This window comes from Protopterus annectens, chromosome 3.part0, assembly GCF_019279795.1.
Source record: "Protopterus annectens isolate FY-2018-M chromosome 3.part0, PAN1.0, whole genome shotgun sequence".
NCBI lineage: Eukaryota > Metazoa > Chordata > Ceratodontiformes > Protopteridae > Protopterus > Protopterus annectens.
In genome coordinates this window covers 1,234,616,545-1,234,635,831 of record NC_056731.1, presented here as the reverse complement: position 1 = coordinate 1,234,635,831, position 19,287 = coordinate 1,234,616,545, and positions in this window count along the sequence as shown.

Sequence of the window (19,287 nt, the reverse complement as noted above, 5' to 3'; positions counted from 1 at the left end):
CCACCCAGTGCCTGTCTTAACTCTTCCCTGAACATCACCTCACAATTACCCTTTTTCAATTTCCACCATTTGATCCTTGGTGCTGCCCTCACACTCATCCTCCTTTTCTTTATCACCAACGTCATCCTACAAACCACTATCCTATGCTGCCTAACTACACTTTCCCCTGCCACCACTTTACAATCTCCAATCTCCTTCAGATTGGCCCTTCTACATAAGATATAATCCACCTGTGTGCATCTTCCTCCATTCTTGTATGTCACCCTATGCTCCTCCCTCTTGTTAAAATATGTATTCATCACAGCCATGTCCATCCTTTTTGCAAAATCCACAACTATCTGACCTTCTGCATTCCTTTGCTTAACACCATACCTACCCATCACTTCCTCATACCCTCTGTTCCCTTCACCAACATGCCCATTGAAATCTACTCCAATCACCAGTTTCTCACCTCTGGGTACAGTCATCACCACTTCATCCAACTCACTCCAAAATTTTTCTTTCTCATCCATCGTACACCCAATTTGTGGAGCATATGCACTAACAACATTCATCATTACACCATCAATTTCCAGCTTTATAAACATCACTCTATCCGACACTCTTTTCACCTCCAACACACTCTTAGCATACTGTTCCTTCAGGATAATGCCTACGCCCTTTCTCCTCCCATCCACACCATGTTAAAACAATTTGAAACTGCCTCCAATACACCTTGTCTTGCTCCCCTTCCATCTGGTCTCTTGCACACACAATATGCCAACCGTCCTTCGGTCCATCATATCAGCTAACTCCCTCCCTATACCAGTCATACTGCCAACATTCAAAGTTCCGACCCTCACTATCACAGTCCTAGCCTTTACCTGCCTTCGGGCATGCCTTCAACCTTTTCTCCTCCTTCGGCCAACAGTAGCCCAATTTCTGCCAGCACCCTGTTGGCCAACAGTACTGGTGGCGGTCATTGTTAACCCGGGCCTTGACTGATCCGGTATGAATTTCTGTACAGTTTTCTGCATGTATGATTTGGCAAAATTTTACGCCGGATGCCCTTACTGACGCAACCCTCCCCATTTATCCCGGCTTGGGACCGGCACAAAGAAATGCACTGACTTGTGCATCCCCAGTGGCTGGGTTAGTTCACTATGGCAAACAATTGTCATAAAACATGGGCCAGTCTTGGAAATGATAGAAGTCCATTGTTAAATGTATGCACACAGTCTTACACATACAAACACCCTACACGCATCTCGAACAATTTTGCCAATCTACCTGTCCACATATTTTTGGAATATGAAAATGTGCCAGAGCACAGAAAAAAATAAATAAATAAAAATGTGAGTGTGCACATTCTACATTTTATGGCTCAGCAGTAAGGAATTAAAACTGATAGCCAATTGCTGCGAGACAACTATGCTAACCACTGTATCACTGTCCCTCCTTGACAGCATTTTATGCCAGATCTTTGTACACAATTAAATAAGCTAAGGTTCAGCTACAGCAGCTATGTAAATGTCATCCATACACAGTCCTTCAACAAGATGATCTGTGTTTTGTTTATTTTAGTGTTTGAAGGGCAAAGAAGGTAGACTGCTAAACGGACTCCTTTCCTCCATGGCCAATGACAATGGCCAAATACTTTACAAAATGAAAATGGTAGCAGGTTGCTTTTTGAAGATCATTTAAATGAAGCATTATTCTTTGCTTAAATTACAGCTATTTTTAGTACCTTTTAAACAAAGCAATGAACTTTGTCTAATGTGATTAAATAATTAAACAATTTACACAACTACTATAGGCAAATTCAGATTTAAAGGACTGACTATGAACTGCACTAATGATTTATATTTCAGTATAGGTATAATACGGGACAATAATTTGTCACAAAGCATGACATTTTGTAGGTTACGACTGGTTTTTGAAAGACAGTGAAAATGAAGCTGCATGGTCCCAGTAATAGATGTAATACTATAGCTCTGCCGTAAACTATTGGGTATCCATTAACGACCTGAAATATATTTCCTTTATTTCTCCAGGTATTTTGGGTTTCTAATACAATGATGGGAATGGACACTATTCCTAAGTAAAAGCATATTTAAGGTCCATGCAATTTGTATTGTTTCAGTCTTTGATGTTAGCCAAAAGTGCTTCTCACAGCACCCACAATGCATCCATTATTGATTCCTTCTGCAATTCATATGGATTTACTTGTAACATTGACACATCTAAATATGACTGTAAATTCTTTTTTATAAGATCTGTTGCTCCTACTGCTATTGGAACTGTCTGTGTATCCTTATTCCACACTTCCCTCATTTCTGCCTGCAAATCCTGGTGTTTTATGACTTTGTATGTCTCTGTATGTAAGACACTGTAATCACTGGGTGTAGCCATATCAGTGCCCAATGACATTTTTGTCTTCCTTTCATGGACTACTACATCTGGTTTTCTCTCATCTATTTTTTGAACTGTTGGTAATAGGTAATCCCATGTGATATAAACTTCCATCATTCACTACAATGCTTTGTGGCTCATGTTTCCAATGCTTCTCAGCTACTTCAGCATTGTAATGTTTGCACTATCTCCAATGCAGCATTGTTTCCATATTATTATGCCTTTCAATATATAAGCTGTCTTCCCTTAGTGTATCACACCCAGCAAAATGATGCAAGACTGTTTCCATTTCTGTTTTACAGAACCAGCATTTGGCTGCTTCTCTCACTTGCTCAATGGACTTTGTAAACAAATGGTTATATAATCCACAGCCCTGGGCTGCTAATATTAACCTTTCATCTTTGGTTTAAATTCACCCTTCCTTAACCATTCTTGCATTGGATTCTTATCAGCATGATGTTGTTCCAAGAGGTTTCTTTACTTTCAGCTATATTTATGCCTATTCCATTTTTCTTACTTTCTCATCTGATCCTTTTCCTTAAATTCTTTCTGTTTTTGGCACGTTTAGTTGCCACCTGATTTTTGTCTGTTTCTAGACTGTTTTCCATTCCACTTGACACCAATATGTTTCTGCTAAATTAAGCAAGGCAGTCACCTTAGATTTTCTCTCTTCATGTTTCACAGCTTTTATTTTGCTTAGATCTTGTGATGCCAGCAGATATGTATGCAGTCTTACAATTGCAGATCTGTACATGTAACTAGATTTGAGGATGCCCATACCTCCTTCACAACAAGGAATATATAATCTTGGTATACACTATTTTTATATAACATTTGATAAGCTTGAAGCATTTTTCTTGTTTTCTTGTCCAACCCTAAAACTATGAGTTAGAACAGGAAGACCGAATTGGTTTATAGCTTGGACTTCATTCCTAGATGTCAGGGCTATTTTTAATATTAATTTTAATCTTCTAAAATATTCCTTACTGAGTATTTTTGCATTTGTTCATGTTTTATTGTCTCTCCTTCATCAATTCCCAAATATTTATATATTCCGTCCTACTCACGTTCCATTCTATTACATTCCTGTCCCAAACTGATATTTTCTTGGGGCTGCAGCTTTTCACATTTATCAAGACCTAATGAGATTCATATATCATTTGGGAAAGTGTTGACCATTCCTGTTTGTGCTTTCAACTCCTCATCTGATGAACTATACAGTTTTAAATCATCCACAAAAAGAAGATGAGAAATCTTTATACTTTGCTGTTGTCTTGGAGCTAAATTGTAACCATGACCCTATCAGTTAAGTCGACATCTTAATGTTTTAAGGACATGACAAAAAGAGTACCGGTGACAAAGATTAACCCTATAATGTCCATATTTTAATTTTTATCCATGGGATAATAATTTGTCCTTTATCATGGCTTAGCTTCAAAGTCATGATCACTGCAATGTAATTGATCAATGTAGGGTGTGTCTTATATATCCATAAGTACGCCTTTATCCATGAATGTAGGAGGTTGTCAAATGCTTTTTTTGCAATCTATCCACACCATACTTAGATTCTTCCCCTTTTTCTAGTTCTCCATTATGACTTTATTTAACAACAAATGATCCTTTGCTCCATATGACTTTCTTTTGCTACCCTTCTGCTCTCTTGCCATGACTGAGTTTTCTTTTGAATGACTATAAACTCTGTCAGCATCATTTCCAGTATATAGTGCATATATCAGTGGAAGGTAAGTTATTGGTCACTCATAAGGAGGAGCATAATTTTTTCCTTTTGTTAACTAGATTGGTGTCTGTTCGGGGTACCCATATAAGTAGTTCTTACTCAGGGGTAAATCTTCATGTAACGATGTTAATGCTTTTAGCCAGAAGGTAGGTACTGCATTTGGACCTGGGGTTTTGCAGTTATGAGCTTTTCTAATTTTGTTTCAGTTCCAATGACCATTGCTTCATCACATTTTGTATCTTGTACATTTGAAATTCTTACTGTTTCTTTTACTTCTTCTATCTGTTCAGCATCTTTGTTATGCTCAGTATGACCTTCATAGATATTTCTCCAAAATGTGTCTATTTCATATTTTTTGGGTGGTATTTGCATTCTTTTTTTTTTTTTTTGCAATTCTCAATACAACTTTCAATGAATTGCTTATTTTATACTTATCCCTTTATATTTATCTGCATATCTTCTAAGTTTTTCTGCCTCTGTTGATATCTTTATTATTTGCAGTGCTGTATGATAAATCCCAGTATGTTCTTCTACTATGCTTTGCTTTTATCATGTCTATCTTTCCAAGTATTTTCTTTTAGTTTATTCAGTTAAGTGGGTAGATGAAGCAATAAACTACTGGAGTCCGTTTACCTACTTAACTGAATAAACTACTGGAGTCCATCTACATAAGTATATGAATAAACTACTGGAAACTTCAAAATGGTGTCTTTGTTCCACCCATGGGGAGGGTTCATAAGTTCATAGGTTCATAGGTGTTTACTGGGCTATCAACCACAAGGGCCTTTTTAAGCCTAGCCATGCATCCTAAATCTCTTTGACAAGTTCTGATACCCTGATAAATGTATGCAGGGTCCGGAGAGATAAACCATTTACAAGTTGCCTGTCAAACCAGGGATGAATTTCTGGTTTTCCATCCAATTGTCCAAGTTGCAGTTGAATTGGGTTAGTGAGGAAGTCTGCTTCACATGGATGGGGAGCCTGTTCCACAGATGGGGTAGTCTCCGGGATACTTACCTATCTCTCCAGCAGGTCCTAATTATATCACAGACAAGGTTTAAGTTTTTAGAATTGGTAATTCTGGTGCTGTTTGTTTTGTGGATATGCAGGAGGTCCATCAGAGTGGGGTCTGACAATGCTCTGTATGCCAGGCATAGATCTCCCTTCAAAAGTGTGTAAGAGACAGAATACAGGGATAGGGCCTTGAGGTGGCCAGCATAGGACATTCTACGCATACCCTGTATTTTTTTACTGATGAACCTCTGTAGATGTTCCAATCATTGGATATGCCTGGTTAGGTACATACCAAGCGGGGCATTGTACTCAATTATAGGTATGACGAATGCCGAATACAGTGGAACCGGGTTGGGGGGGGGGGGTTGGGAGGGTGACCTAATGGTTAAGGTGTTTGCCTTAGAAACACAAGGTACAGGGTTTGAATCTCACAGGGGATAATTAGCTAGGCTTAAAATGGCTTGCAAGGGCAGTTAGCCAAGTACTAATCTATGAACCTATGAGCCTATAGACCAATGACTTCCTTGGACTTAGATGCCATACTTTTGTTTATAAGTTGCACAACATCGAATAATTTCCTCACCACTGTAGCCACATAATAGTCAAAGGCTTGATTACTATTTATGTGTATCCCTAAGTCCCTGACTACTGCATCAACTCCAAGGATTTTTTTCTCAATATGATAGTTACCAGGGATAGATGACTTCCCAAAGTATACTATTGGATCTTGGCATTTAATTTTAGTCCATGGCTCTGACATCAGTTGTTTGTGTGTGTCATCCCCTCCTTCAAAACATGTGTGTCATTGTGAGATTCAATGACAGCTCCTAATGTGCAATCATCTGGAAACTTAGTCAGCATGAGACCACTTATATTGGCCTTGAGTTCTGAGAAGTAAATGCCAAAAAGGAGCAGTACAAGGACTGATCCCTGAGGGACTCCACTTGTGACTGGCCTCTTCATAGAGGTGGACTCCCCAGTTCTAATGTCCTGGGTCCTGTTGGTGAGCCAGATGGTTATCCGCCAGGTAACATACGGGTTTATACCTAACCTCCTGAGGTTGTCAACAATGCCCAAGTGGGTTAGTCTGTCAATTGCCTTGGCCAGGTCAAGGTAAGCAGTGTGAACGATTTTGCCCTCATCCATTGCTTTGGTGACCTTCTTAAAGATGTCCACTAGGTTGAGTAGGGATGATCTGCCCTTGAAAAAACAAACTGGATTGAGTCCAGTGTCTGGAGGTTTACTATATCTCTATTGATCATCTCCATGATAATTCTTTCAATGGCTTTACATATAAGACTAGTGAGACTTATGGGTGTGTAGTTTCCAGGGTCTGTAGATGGCCCACCTTTGTGCAGAGGGATGACTGCTGCCATTCTCTATTCATGAGGCATGAAACCTGTTTGGAGGCTACAGTTAAATAGTAATTCCAAAGGCCCTGATAGGTAATGATTCATGCTGTTTTAAAAGGCATCTTGGGATACTGTCTGGGTCCGCTGATGCAGTGATCTTGCTCTTAGAGAGAGCATTAAGGACCTGTTCCCTAGTTCATAGGTTCATAGGTGTGTACTAGGCCAATGGCCCTGGAGCCTTTACAAGCTTAGGCCATAGAAGTGCCCTGGCATCATTCCACCATTAGTTTCCAGAGCCTCTATCAAGTAGAATCACTGGAGTGATCCCCGGGGTGAACTTTCTATTTCTCATCCACTCATCAAGATTTCTCTTGAAAAGGACCAGTGAGGTGCTCTGCTTGACATGCATGGGAAGTCTATTCCAGAGCATGGGCAGTCTCTAGGTTATGACCCTGACCGTCCAGCATGTTCTGTTGATTGTGGTAATGAGGCTGTGGTCCCTGGAGCATGTGGTGTGGAGCGATTGGGATTTCTTTAGGTGGAACATTTCTAACAGGGCTGGATCAGACATGGCTTTGTAAATCAAGCAGAGATTGCCTCTTAATAGATGATATGAGACAGAGAAAAGCTGCAGTTTTTTGAGTCTGTCCATGTAGGCATGTGCTTAAGGCCTTCTATTCTCTTTGTGAGGTACTTCTGTGGCCTTTCCACCTGTTGCAGGTGTTTAGTGAGGTACATGCCAAATGGGGCATTGTAGTCGATGATTGGTCTACTGAGGGAGGAGTAGAGAGAGATGATGACCTCTTTATTCCTGGATGTAAAATCCTTGGTAATGAGATGTGTCACATAGGACTTTCTGACCACAATGGCAATGTGGTGGTCAAAGGAGAGGTTGCTGTCAACCTGTGTCCCCAGATCTCTTATAATGCCTTCATTGTTCAGTGGGCTACCATCAATGTGGTAATTAGTGGGAACTGAGTTTTTCCCAAAGGGAATGACGGCTTATTTTTTTGGCATTAAGCTTAAGGTCATGGTTTTGACACCAGTCGTTAGTCTCAGCGAGGCCTTTCTGCAGGATGTCTACATCACTTAGGAATTTAATAATAGCTCCCAGCTTGTAATTGTTGGTGAACTTGGTCAGCCAGAGTCCCTCCATGTTGGCCTGGACTTCTGAAAAGTAGATGCCAAACAGGAGAGAACCCAGGACCGATCTCTGTGGGACTCCACTCATGACTGGTCGGCAGTCTGACTTGGAGTCTGCTACTTTCACACTGTGGGTTCTATCTGTGAGCCAGTTTGCAACCCACCTAATGATATAGGTGTTGATGCCTAGTTTGGTGAGTCTATCAATAATTCCTGAGTGGGGAATGGTATCAAAGGCCTTGGCCAGCTTGAGGTAGGCTGTATGAACTGCCTTGCCCTCATCCACAGCTCTGGACTTAAAGAAGTCAACCAGGTTGAGCAGGCATGATCTACCCTTCACAAAACCAAATTGTGTGGGATCCAGAGTTTGAAGATTCCCTATATCCTAGTTAATTAGGTCCATGATGATGTGCTCCATAGCCTTACATATCAGCCTCATCAAGTTAATGTGGCAATAATTACCAGGGTCTGTAGTCGCTCCCCCTTTATGGAGTGGGATGACTGTAGCAGTGCACCATTCTATAGGGGCAAAGCCTGAGGTGAGGCTGTGATTGAACAGGGCACACAGGTGAGGTGCCAGTTCACTTTGTAGTTCATGTAGAACACAGCCAGGGATATTGTCGGGTCCCATGGAAGCTGTATTCTTGGCCTTGGACAATGCAGCTTTAACCTGTGCTGCTGTAATGCTGGGTGCCTGGCATTCTTCCAGTATTGTGATTGGTCCTTTGGGGGAGAGAGTGATAAAGTTGGCACTGAATTTGTTGGCCAGTATGTTGGCAATATCTGTTGGCTAAGTATGGGAGGTACCATTGTGCAGTAACTCAGAGCAAATCTGGGTATTGCCATGGAGATTCATGATATAACTGTAGAAGGCTTTATGGTTGTTTTTAGTGTCTGCTGCAATTCTGCCTTCATAGCTAACTTTAGATGTTTTGATGAGGGATCTCAACTTTTTGTTGAGGCTACTAAGGGAGTTTTTCCAAGTCTTGTGACTTCACCTTTGTCTGCAACAGTTTCTTCCTTCTGTTGTAAAGTTTGTTAATGGCAGGGGACCACCAGATTGGCTTCCTTTTTTTGGAGGAGAGCATTTTGGTTCTGTTGTATATGGCTAGTTCCATGCATTTGTGTATGTGTTCATGCAGTGCATTGGTATATGATTCAGCGGTCATGCACCTATTTTCCATTTGCATGGGTGCCGTGAAGTTAGCCACCTCTGTTCTTAGGAGCCAAAGTAAGCTTTGGAGAAGTTTTTCATGGTAGTTACCTTTGCTGATGGTGTGGGTGAGATGTGGATTTCCATGGTAATTAGTTTGTGGTTGAATATAACCAGGGAGGAATTGAATACTGGTGTTGGGCAATGGTTGCCCATGTTAGTAATAACCAGGCGAAGGATAGGTGAAGGATGTTACTTCCTCTACTGGGGGTAAGAATGAGATGGTCCAGTGCATTGGAATTAATGAATTCCAGGAAGTGTTGGGCAAGTTTATTGATGCATGAGTAATTTTCCCATTTGATGGAGGGGTAGTTGAAGTCAACCAGTATGAGATTGTTGGGTTGAACCCTAATAGTTTCTGGGGTGCTTAGGAACATGGAGTGAGAGTCTTGGGACATGGTTGGGGACCTATAGCAAGCTATGGCCTGAATTGCTGTCTTACCCACTGTTAGTTGTACCTGATGTATTTCTGATGCATTATGCTGGGCTACTAGTTTGGAGGTGTGCATATCCTTTATGAATATGGAGACGCCACCGCCTTTGGAGCTTTGGTCCATATCCTGAGGCCGAATGGTGTGGAATGAGTTACAGCCTGGTAGTGCAGGGGTGCTTTCTGCTGCTTTAAACCAGGTCTCCGTTACAGCACAAATGTCGATGTTCTCCATTTTGAGGAGTGCTTCGAGTGAGTGCATCTTGAAATTTAAACTTCTAGCGTTGAGCAGCATGACCCTCAGATTGCATTTATTTATAGCTGTTACAGTGGTAATTTGGTCTTTGGAACACTGCCTAAAAAAGGCACTATAGGAATGGCAAGAGCCTCAGCCAGTATCTGGAAACCAAGGGGTGACAGAAGCAGGCCACCTCTGGCAAAGCATCGAGGTCTGTCAATTGTGTCATCCCAAGCAGACAGATACTGGATCCCCTTAGAATGACACCAGAAACTTAGCCAATTGTTGAAGTCAATCATTTTCTGCTTGCACTGTGGTATCATTCTGGGTGATGGTAGGATGCTGCTCAGGGCTAGGGTCATACCTGCCTGGGCCACATAATCCAAGAGCTCCTCCATGTCTCTTTTCATGTAATCCAAGGAGGTGCATCTCAGGTAATTCACACCCACATGGACAATGATAGAGTCATACTTGTACTTGTTGTGGAGTGACCTGAGTGTGTGTGTTATGTGTCAGATCCTGGCACCTGACAGACATCTGACTGTTACCTTCTCCTTATTCAACCTAGTGAGTGGGACATCAGAGTGTCTCACTATTGAGTCACCTATTATTAGTGTATCGGGCAAGCTGTTTTGCCTTAGGGGCTTAGGTTGAGGGGCACACTGTGTAGGTGAGCTATGTGTCTTGTGATTTGTGCTGTGTTGCGGTGGTCGAGTACATTTCTGATTTGGAGGTCTCTGCTGTTTGGGTAGATTTCTATTGAGAGCCTCCATGAAGGTGGGTGTGTTGTTTGTGTTTTTATGTCAGAGTTGTGATGGTGGGTGTTCTGGAGGGCTATGTGTTCCATGTGGTGTGGTGCAAGTATTGACCTTCTCCTCTTGACCAGCTATTCCAGTCTTGGCTGAAGAGTGCATGTCTTCCAGTTTGGATATATAAGTGCATTTCTCACAAGTCTGAGTGTTGGGAGGTAAGAGGAGAGGGATGACTGTGTACATGATTCAGTTGCTATACTGCCTCACAATGCCCATGTTCACCAGGTTAATAGGAGAAAGCACAGGGAACTGACCTTTAGACATGCCAGGATGGATGGTCATAATTAATAAGTACTGGAGCTGTTTCTTTATAGGACGTTTAGTGCTGCTAGCACTTATGTGTGCTACAATAATTGCCAGATGAAGTGCTAGGTGAATCAGCTAGTTAAATGGCAGAGAGAAGAGAACTAGCAAGATCTAAGAGAAAAATTGAAGAGCAGATTTTCCAGAACTGGTAATAGTTTGCCCTAGCTTAGTGGTGCTGCACGGGTTGGGAGGGTGGCCTAATGGTTAAGGTGTTTGCCTTACAAACACAAGGTGCAGGGTTTGAGTCTCACAAGGGATAATTGGCTAAGCTTAAAATGGCTCACAAGGGCAGTTAGCTTAGTACTAACCTATGAACACTGGCTTTTAAAGCAGAAAGTTGAAAGGGAGCTAGAAACCACTCCTCTTGTGGTAGATAGGCTACCTAGTGCTTAACACTCCCACTGATAAGCTGAGAAGCTTCCCTCTAACACAGAAAAGTCTGGGGAACTCAGAAACTACAATACAGTCCTGAATACAGAAAATCTGTATCTGGAGTACTCTAGTAACAGGAAAGACGGGAAAAGAAGCTAGAACCTTTTTTTTGTTTGTTTTTTTTTTAAATATAACAGTAGAAAAGGAGCAAACTGATTTAAACAATTTAACCAATTAACCAATAAAAAAACTCAAAACTGAGCCCTGTTCCAACAATCTTCAATCAGACAAGTTCTAGCTGCACACTCCTGCCACTAGGGTATCAGAGACAGCTAAAGTGACTTTATCTGGACTAATCCTTTATAGTCTGTTTCATGTTAGTCTTATTACTCCCCGGGTCACAGGTGAGATACCAGACTTCACTTGAGCCCTCTGGATTACCTCTGTATTTTCCCAGATAGAGGGAGGACATCACCTGTCACAACTCCATTTATTTATTTATTTTATTTTTATTTATTTTACATTTGCTGACCAGGGAAGTCTGACTGGATAGGGTCTATATTATATATTCAAACTTTCAAAACTTTGAATCCCATATGTTCGACAACATATGATCGAAGTTTAAAAGTTCAAATATATAATAAAACAAAAAAAACCTTACCTTAACAGTGCAGGCAAGTGGGCAAGCCCCCCTGCACCCCCCACACCCCCTTACTTAAATATACCAACTCCGCGATCGCACTTCAGTGCAGAAAAGAGAAATTATCCCATTCTGCACCAAATGGCACTGTTACGTTTAACCTTCAAACTCTTGAAATGTCAATCATACGGTGTCGACCATATGACATTCGACATTTCAGGCATTCGGAGTTCTAATAGGAACCTGACTGGATACATGTGCATTTTCAGCAGAGGCCTGGGGAGAAATGCTCCAAAGGTAGTTACAAAAATTAGCATAGTAAAAAATATACATTTAAAGTTTACAAGCTCAATAGAGACATTTGAGTTATACAGTCAAAGAATTGTGATATAGCACGCTTAATAAAAACAAATTACATAGTATAAATACACAAGTATTACCAAAAAGTTAGTCAGGTTTAGAGCAAGAGCATAGCCACCGCTTATTAAGATACTGCTTGAGACTTTTCTTAAATTGTGTTAGGGAGGGTCTCTCGAGTGATGTCATCAGGCAATGAGTTCCAAGTTTTACCAACCGAACTGGCAACCAGAGAGACACCAGCAAAGTTTTTGGATTTAACAGTTTGGACTACCAGCCTATTAGATGAGCGAAGTGGTCTAAAGTTACAGTCGGGGAAGATAATATTTTTAAGAGCAGGAATATTATCTGGTTGGTTAAGTACTTTGTGAGCCATTATTAGTTGGTTGGACTTTAATAGGCTGGGCAACTCTAGCCAGCCCAGATAGTTTAGGTGTTTACAGTGATGTGTTCTGTAAGGCGTACCAGTGGAAAATTTAGCTGTGTGGTTATAATAGGTGGAGAGTTTATTAAGATCGCATTTGTTTAAGTTGGTAAGTAAAGGGGAGGCATAGAAAAGGGTAGAGAGTAGATGAGAATGGGGTCTGGCTATTCTAGTGGGGGAGTAAGAAAAGATTTAATCCTATATAATTTACTAAGTTTTTTGTTAATGGTTTTAATAGTTTGGTTGACATACTTATTGAATTTGAGGCTGTTATCAACCAAAACTCCTAGAAGTTTTGTGCACATATCAGGAGATATTGTGGTTCCATTGTTTGATTTTATGGAGAAGGATAAAACAGAGGATCTTTGGGTGGGAGAGAAATGTAGGAGCTTAGTTTTGTTTGGATTTAAAATTAGTCAATGCTCAGAAAGCCAGTTTTTGACTATATTAAAGGTATTTTGGGTTGGTGTCTGCAATACTAGTTGGGAGGTGGCTGAGCAGATTAAAGTAGAGTCATCTGCGTATTGACTGCAGTTAGCATTTGGAATGGCCAAATGGAAGTCATTGATAAAAATGGAAAACAGAAGAGGACCCAGAATAGATCCCTGGGGGACTCCAAGAGTATCAGGAAGGAGGTTGGATAGTTTATTTTGCCATAGGATGGCTTGTTGTCTATTGCAGAGATATGATTGGAACCACTGGAGAGAATAATTGTCTAAGCAAATTGCTTTCAAGGTGGAAATAAGTAGTTGGTGGTTAACCATATCAAAAGCCTTTGACAGATCTAGAAAAAGGGCTGAGGATGGTCTATTATTGTTTCTGTTATAGTTAATAGCATCAGAGAGGGTAAGAAGGGCTGTGGTGGTACTATGATATGGTCGAAAGCCATGCTGAGATTTTGCCAGTAGATGGTTCTGGATTAGATAGTGCAGAAGCTGCTTATGGATACACTTTTCCATAATTTTAGCCATTGGTGATAAGATAGCTATAGGTCTATAATTGGAGAGTTCATTGGACCTACCACCTTTATGGAGAGGTATGATATGAGAAGTTTTCCAGAGAGAGGGGACTGTTGCTTCTGATATGCTACGGTGGATTAGAATGGAAATGGGATATGCTATGGACATTTGCAGCTTTTTGCAGGTATTCAGCAGGGAGATGGTCAGCAGATGGGGTTGTGGGTTTTAGTTTTTTGATTAGGGAGCAGATAATGGATGTAGAGACTGGAAGGAGGCTAAAGGAGAACTGGGTACTGGGAATGGGAAACTGTAAGTTAGAGGAACACATAGGTAGCTGACTGGCTTGGGCCTGGATAGTCTCAGTGAAGAAATTATTAAAGTTATTAGCAACATCCTCCAATGGTTTATCTGTGGAGGCTGAAGGATTAGGTGTGGTGGTTTGACCTGGGTACTTATACCTGCCCCAGATTTTTGAGGGTATTTTTTGTTTCTATTCTGAAGATGGAAGTAGATGTTATTATACATATCTTAGGCAAAGGACAACCAGTGGAAGGTAATACAGTACCTTTCAAATGTCTTTCTCTGGGGAGCTGCAAGTTCAGACAACACAAAAAAACTATCCTGACACTAAAATCTCACCTAAGTGTTAAGCAAACATTACTTCAGTAGTATACTGTAATGCTGTGATGCTTAAGCAAATGTGACTTGACCTCATATGATATGAACAAATGAATACAAATCTGTTATGGATTTTGAAATGTTGACTTGCAGTTTAATGACATGGTATTAAAATCTGCCTCAACTGGATTTGGATAATGCTACTTGTGTTGCTAGGTGACAATGACAACATCATTAACATACAGAGCTAAGGCTGGTGGTGAGACAGAATGGGAATCCCTACAAGAGATCACTAACCACTTGTTCACTTTCTAAAACAAAAGCACACAGTAGAACCATCGTATCAACAAGCTATATAATAAAAGAAAATGGATTTTGATCAAAAGTAAGAGGAGTGATTCCCAGAATGTTGGAGCCCTTGTCATTGAAATGAGCAAACACAGGAGCTTAATGAAATCCACCAAAGACAAGTTTGAGGTAAAATAGCTACCCAAGCTGAAGACAATCACAAGGCATTTTTTGTTGTGTTTTAATCTCCAAAGCACAATGCAGCTATGTGCTGAGTTTATTGTGAATGATGTTACCTACAATGAGGCTGAAGATAAACCGAACCTACTAGCTGATAAGTTTAGCTCTAACTTTACTCCTCTCTACTCAACTCTACACCTGTCACTCAAGATATATCTGAATCTGGCTCACCTCCAGCTATCACACAAGACCAAGAAAGTGAAAAATACTGCATTGATGGGTCCTGACAAATCCCTGGATGCATATTAAATAGCATGAAGTATGATTTAGCCACACCCCTAACAACACCATTCAGTATCAGCCTCCATACAGGTTTTGTATCATGTGAGTGGAAAACAGCTACAGTCATTCCCCTGCATAAGGGAGGATCTTCTCTAGACTCAGGCAATTACAGACCCATAAGTCTGACCAGCCTCATATTCTAAAACATGGGAAGACTTATCATAGAATTAATCAATCAGGACATAAGAAACCTCGAAACACCAGACCTGTCTTTGTTTGGATTCATCAAGGACAGGTCATGTTTACTCAATGTGTTGGATTTTTTTTGAAAAGGCCATCAAAGCAATGGCTGAAGAAAAAAAATCATACACACCACATACCTTGACCTGGCCAAAGCTTTTGACATAGTTCCCCACTTAAGCATAGTAGAATATCTAAATAAACTGGGAATAAACCCCTGTGTCACCCATTGAATCAAACTGGCTCACAGATAGGATGTAGAGAATCAAAACAGGGAAAGTTACCTCCACAAACAGACCATTCACCAGTGGCATCTTCTAGGGTTCTGTGCTGAGAACTCTCCTGTTTAGCATCTACTTTTCTAAAGTAAAACCCAATACCAAAGGGCTCTGTGTAACTACATTTGTAGATAACTGCAAGCTAGGAGCAGTCATTGAATCCCCAAATGACATAGCCATCCTGCAGGAAGATTTGTGCCAATTAAATAATTGGTGCCAAAAAATACATTATACCCCAGGGAGCTACCATATTGACATTACACCCCTAAGAGTTGACCCAGTTGTTAAGAATTTGGGAACATATATGGATAGTGACTTAACTTTTGTCTAACATGTCGATTGTTGTAAAAAAAGTACTTTTATGTTGTACAGTCTGTAAACAAAGGGATTGTGTCCAGATCTAGGGATGTCGTTGTCACCTTTTACTCAGCTCTCATTAGGCCAGTCATTGAATATAATTCTCCCTTTAGCATGTGTCTGTCCAGACACAAGCAACAACCGAAACCCCTACAGAGCTGCCTTACTAAAAGAATACAATTCCCAAACATGTCCTACATGGACTGAATCAAAGCCCTGTAATTATGCTCAGAATCCTACAGACCTCTAAGAAATTACCTGTGTTTGGCATACAAGGCATTCTCTGGCCTGTTACTGATGCATGTATTGCATATCAACAAGTAAAATGGCATCAGAAATACTTGGTCTAGAAATCTAAACGTCTTCTGCACCATCAATAAAATGGTTTGAGGGGCAGATATATCTCTCAGAGGTTACTACTGCTGTGGAACAGATTCCCCATCCACAGAAAACAAAGCTCATCCCTGTCCATATTCAAGCCTAATTTAATATCTATGGATGAGAAACAGAAAATTTACCCCAGAACTACACTGTGTACTACTGCTACTGGACAGAGGCAGCTCCTAAATGCTTTTTCCTGTGCATGAGTCCATTCAAATTATTTATAGTATGATCCTAACCATTGTCATTACAGTTAATATAGAACTACTGACCGTGAGGTGGGTAATACAATTTATAACCAAATTGAATAGGTTATTTCCAGAACAAAAAGGAAACTGACTAGGCTTAAAATAGCCCTCAAGGGCAGCTAGCCTAGTACATACCTATGAATCTAAATGTACAGTCACATTGGTTAACTTTAAACTGGTTCAAACATTTTGTCATTGTAGTGCAGTAGGCATGGTTTCTCTTTATATGAGACCACTGTGTGCTGCACTGAGGCCTTTCTGTTTTCCCCACTGTTGTGAGTCTACAAAGTTAGCATTTACAAGTAAGACATGCATTGAAAAAGTGCAAGGAAGCACTGCACAAAACATTATTTTTTCAATGAGTGCAGGTAGTCTTACATAATTTGTATTCCTAATCATTTGTGATCAAGGAACTGATTTTTAAGCCAGTGTGTGTAGATCATTCATAGGGGATGTGAGTTATAGTTGATGGCAAAAGATTACTGGAGAAGTATCTAATAGTTAAAAAAACAACAATGAGCCTAGGACTGATCCTTGTAAAATTCAGCTTTGAAAATGTATTTATTTAACATTTATTAACTGGGAAAGTCCGACTTGGAACAAGCCAATTTTCAGCAGAGGCCCGGGAGAAATCCTCCAGACACGTCTTTGTAATGTGGGAGGAAACAGGGACACCCAGAAGAAACCCACACAAATGCAGGGAGGACAAGCAGACTCCACACAGAAGGCACCCCCAGCCAAGAATTAAACTGGAGAACCTCTTGCAGTGAGGCAACAATGCTACCGCTGCACCACTGCATCATCAAAATATCACTCTGGGTGGATGTTACCAGACAGTGCATTGAAAGTATGTTCAAACAAATACATATTTGAACAAGGCTAGGAAGATATTGCCAAATCAAAATACCTTCAGTATGAAAGGAAAGTATGGGTGGTTAACTGATTAAAAGTCATTATTAAGGTATATGAAAAAGCATGCACTAAGTAAGCCCTTTTTCTTGTTAGAGTAAATGTTATCTTTTATTTAGTAGATAGAGATTATAGTATTGTGACTACTGTGGAACCTGTGTTAGACATGAGAGACCTTATCATCTGTATTTACATGTTTTTGTGGTTCATTATAGAAAAGTTCTTTCAAATATTTCAGCTACAGAGCAGATGATAAGCAACTGCTCAGTCTTAGGGTGTTGAGTTATGGCTGTTTGATCCAGGAGGGGTTATATGAGTAGTGGAAGAAATGTTAAAGGTGTGAAGATAAGCTCTTCAGATATTGGTCAATCCTTTTTTCAAACACAAGGTCTAAGACTGAGGGATGACACTTATGAGTCTAAGGAAAATACTCGACTGTTCACATAGCATTACTAAATTAAAGTAAAGGGGGCTTGGAGAGTGTCTGTGCTAAGACTAGTAAGATGAGGGCTGGTAAAGGAGATAGAGTTTAGTTGGTTAAATCTGATATGTAATCGTGTATTCTGTTTGCCATGTCAATCTTGAGTGCAAAGGTAAGGCATAGGACTGAGGCCGAGGGCTATGCATCTTAGATAGGTTTTTTACTATTTACCTAATATTACTAGATAGGACTGTCTTAAAGGAGAGGTGCTATAAAGTAGGAGCTTGTGGAGAGAGTAAATGTGAAGGATTGATGAAGTAGGACCAGTGATGGAAATGGAGATGAGGTGGTTACATTTGCTATGAAGTCTCTTGTTCTATTACCTCTGTTGGTATTGTGCTCACCATTTTGGAACTTTCTGCTATAAATTTACATCTTATAATCATCATCATCAGCCCCCTTTTTTACCCAATTTTCTACATGGGGTTGGGGTATCGTGTTAACTGTCACCAACTCTCTTGATTCAGTGCCATACTCCTGCCTAATTCAACACTCATGTCTGACTGTCGCAGATCTTCTTTTACACAATCCAGCCACCTGTTTCTGGATGTCCTTGCTTCCTCTTACCTTCTTCTTGTCTGTCCCAAATCTTCCTCACCAGATTGTCTTCTGCTTTTGTACACATGTGCCAAACCACCATAATCTGTTATCTTTGATCTTTTCTGCAATTGGAGCTACTTAGGCTTCTGCTCTTATGTCCTCATTTCTTCGTCTGTCACACAGTGTGCATCCTATCACCTTTCTCAGGCACTTCATTTCCATCACCTCTAGCTTCTTCAACAGTTCTGCCTTTACTGCCCAGGTTTCTGTACCATACAGTAGAACTGGTCACGCCACTGTCTTGTACACCTTACTTTTCAGCTTCTTTGGCATTCTTCTGTCATAGACTACACCTGATACTCTATGCCAGTTGGCTGCAGCCCCTCTGATACTAGCTTTGACCTCTTCATTCAGACTACTCTTCTCCTCAACTATTCCTCCCAGATACTTGAAGCTGTTTACCTGTTCCACTATCTTCCCTTCTACCTCTATTCTCAGCTTCTTCTGATTTCCCCAATTTGCTGCCATTACCACCATCTTATCTGTGCTTAGTTTCATCCTGTGTGCCTTCAGATTTGCATTCCAGTCTCCTATCCTTTGCTGAAGTTCTAGCTCAGTCTGCCTGTACTGCCACATCGTCTGCATACAGCAGCTTTGTTGATCCATCCCCTCCAACCTGTTTGCTAATGTAGTCCATCACCAGTATGAACAGCAGTGGGCTCAGAGCTGAACCCTGATGTACACCCACACCCACTGGGAACCCCTCTGTGAGAACTAACACCATCCATACTTGAATCATTGGGCCCTTGTACATAGCCTTCACTAATTCTACCAATGTTTCTGGGACTTCAAACCACTGCAGTATTGCCCAGATCAGCTTTCTTGGGACCTTGTCATATGCTTTCTCCAAGTCCAGGAAAGCCCAGTTGGTCTCTCTCCTCATCTTTAGCTTCTTCTCAAGTATCTGTCTCAATGCAAACATCAGGTCAGTTGTGCTGCATCCTAATCTGAATCCAAACTGCTTATCTCCCATCTTACATTCTACTCTGCGTATCCATTTATCAGTCACCTTCTCCAGAACTTTCATGCAGTGTGA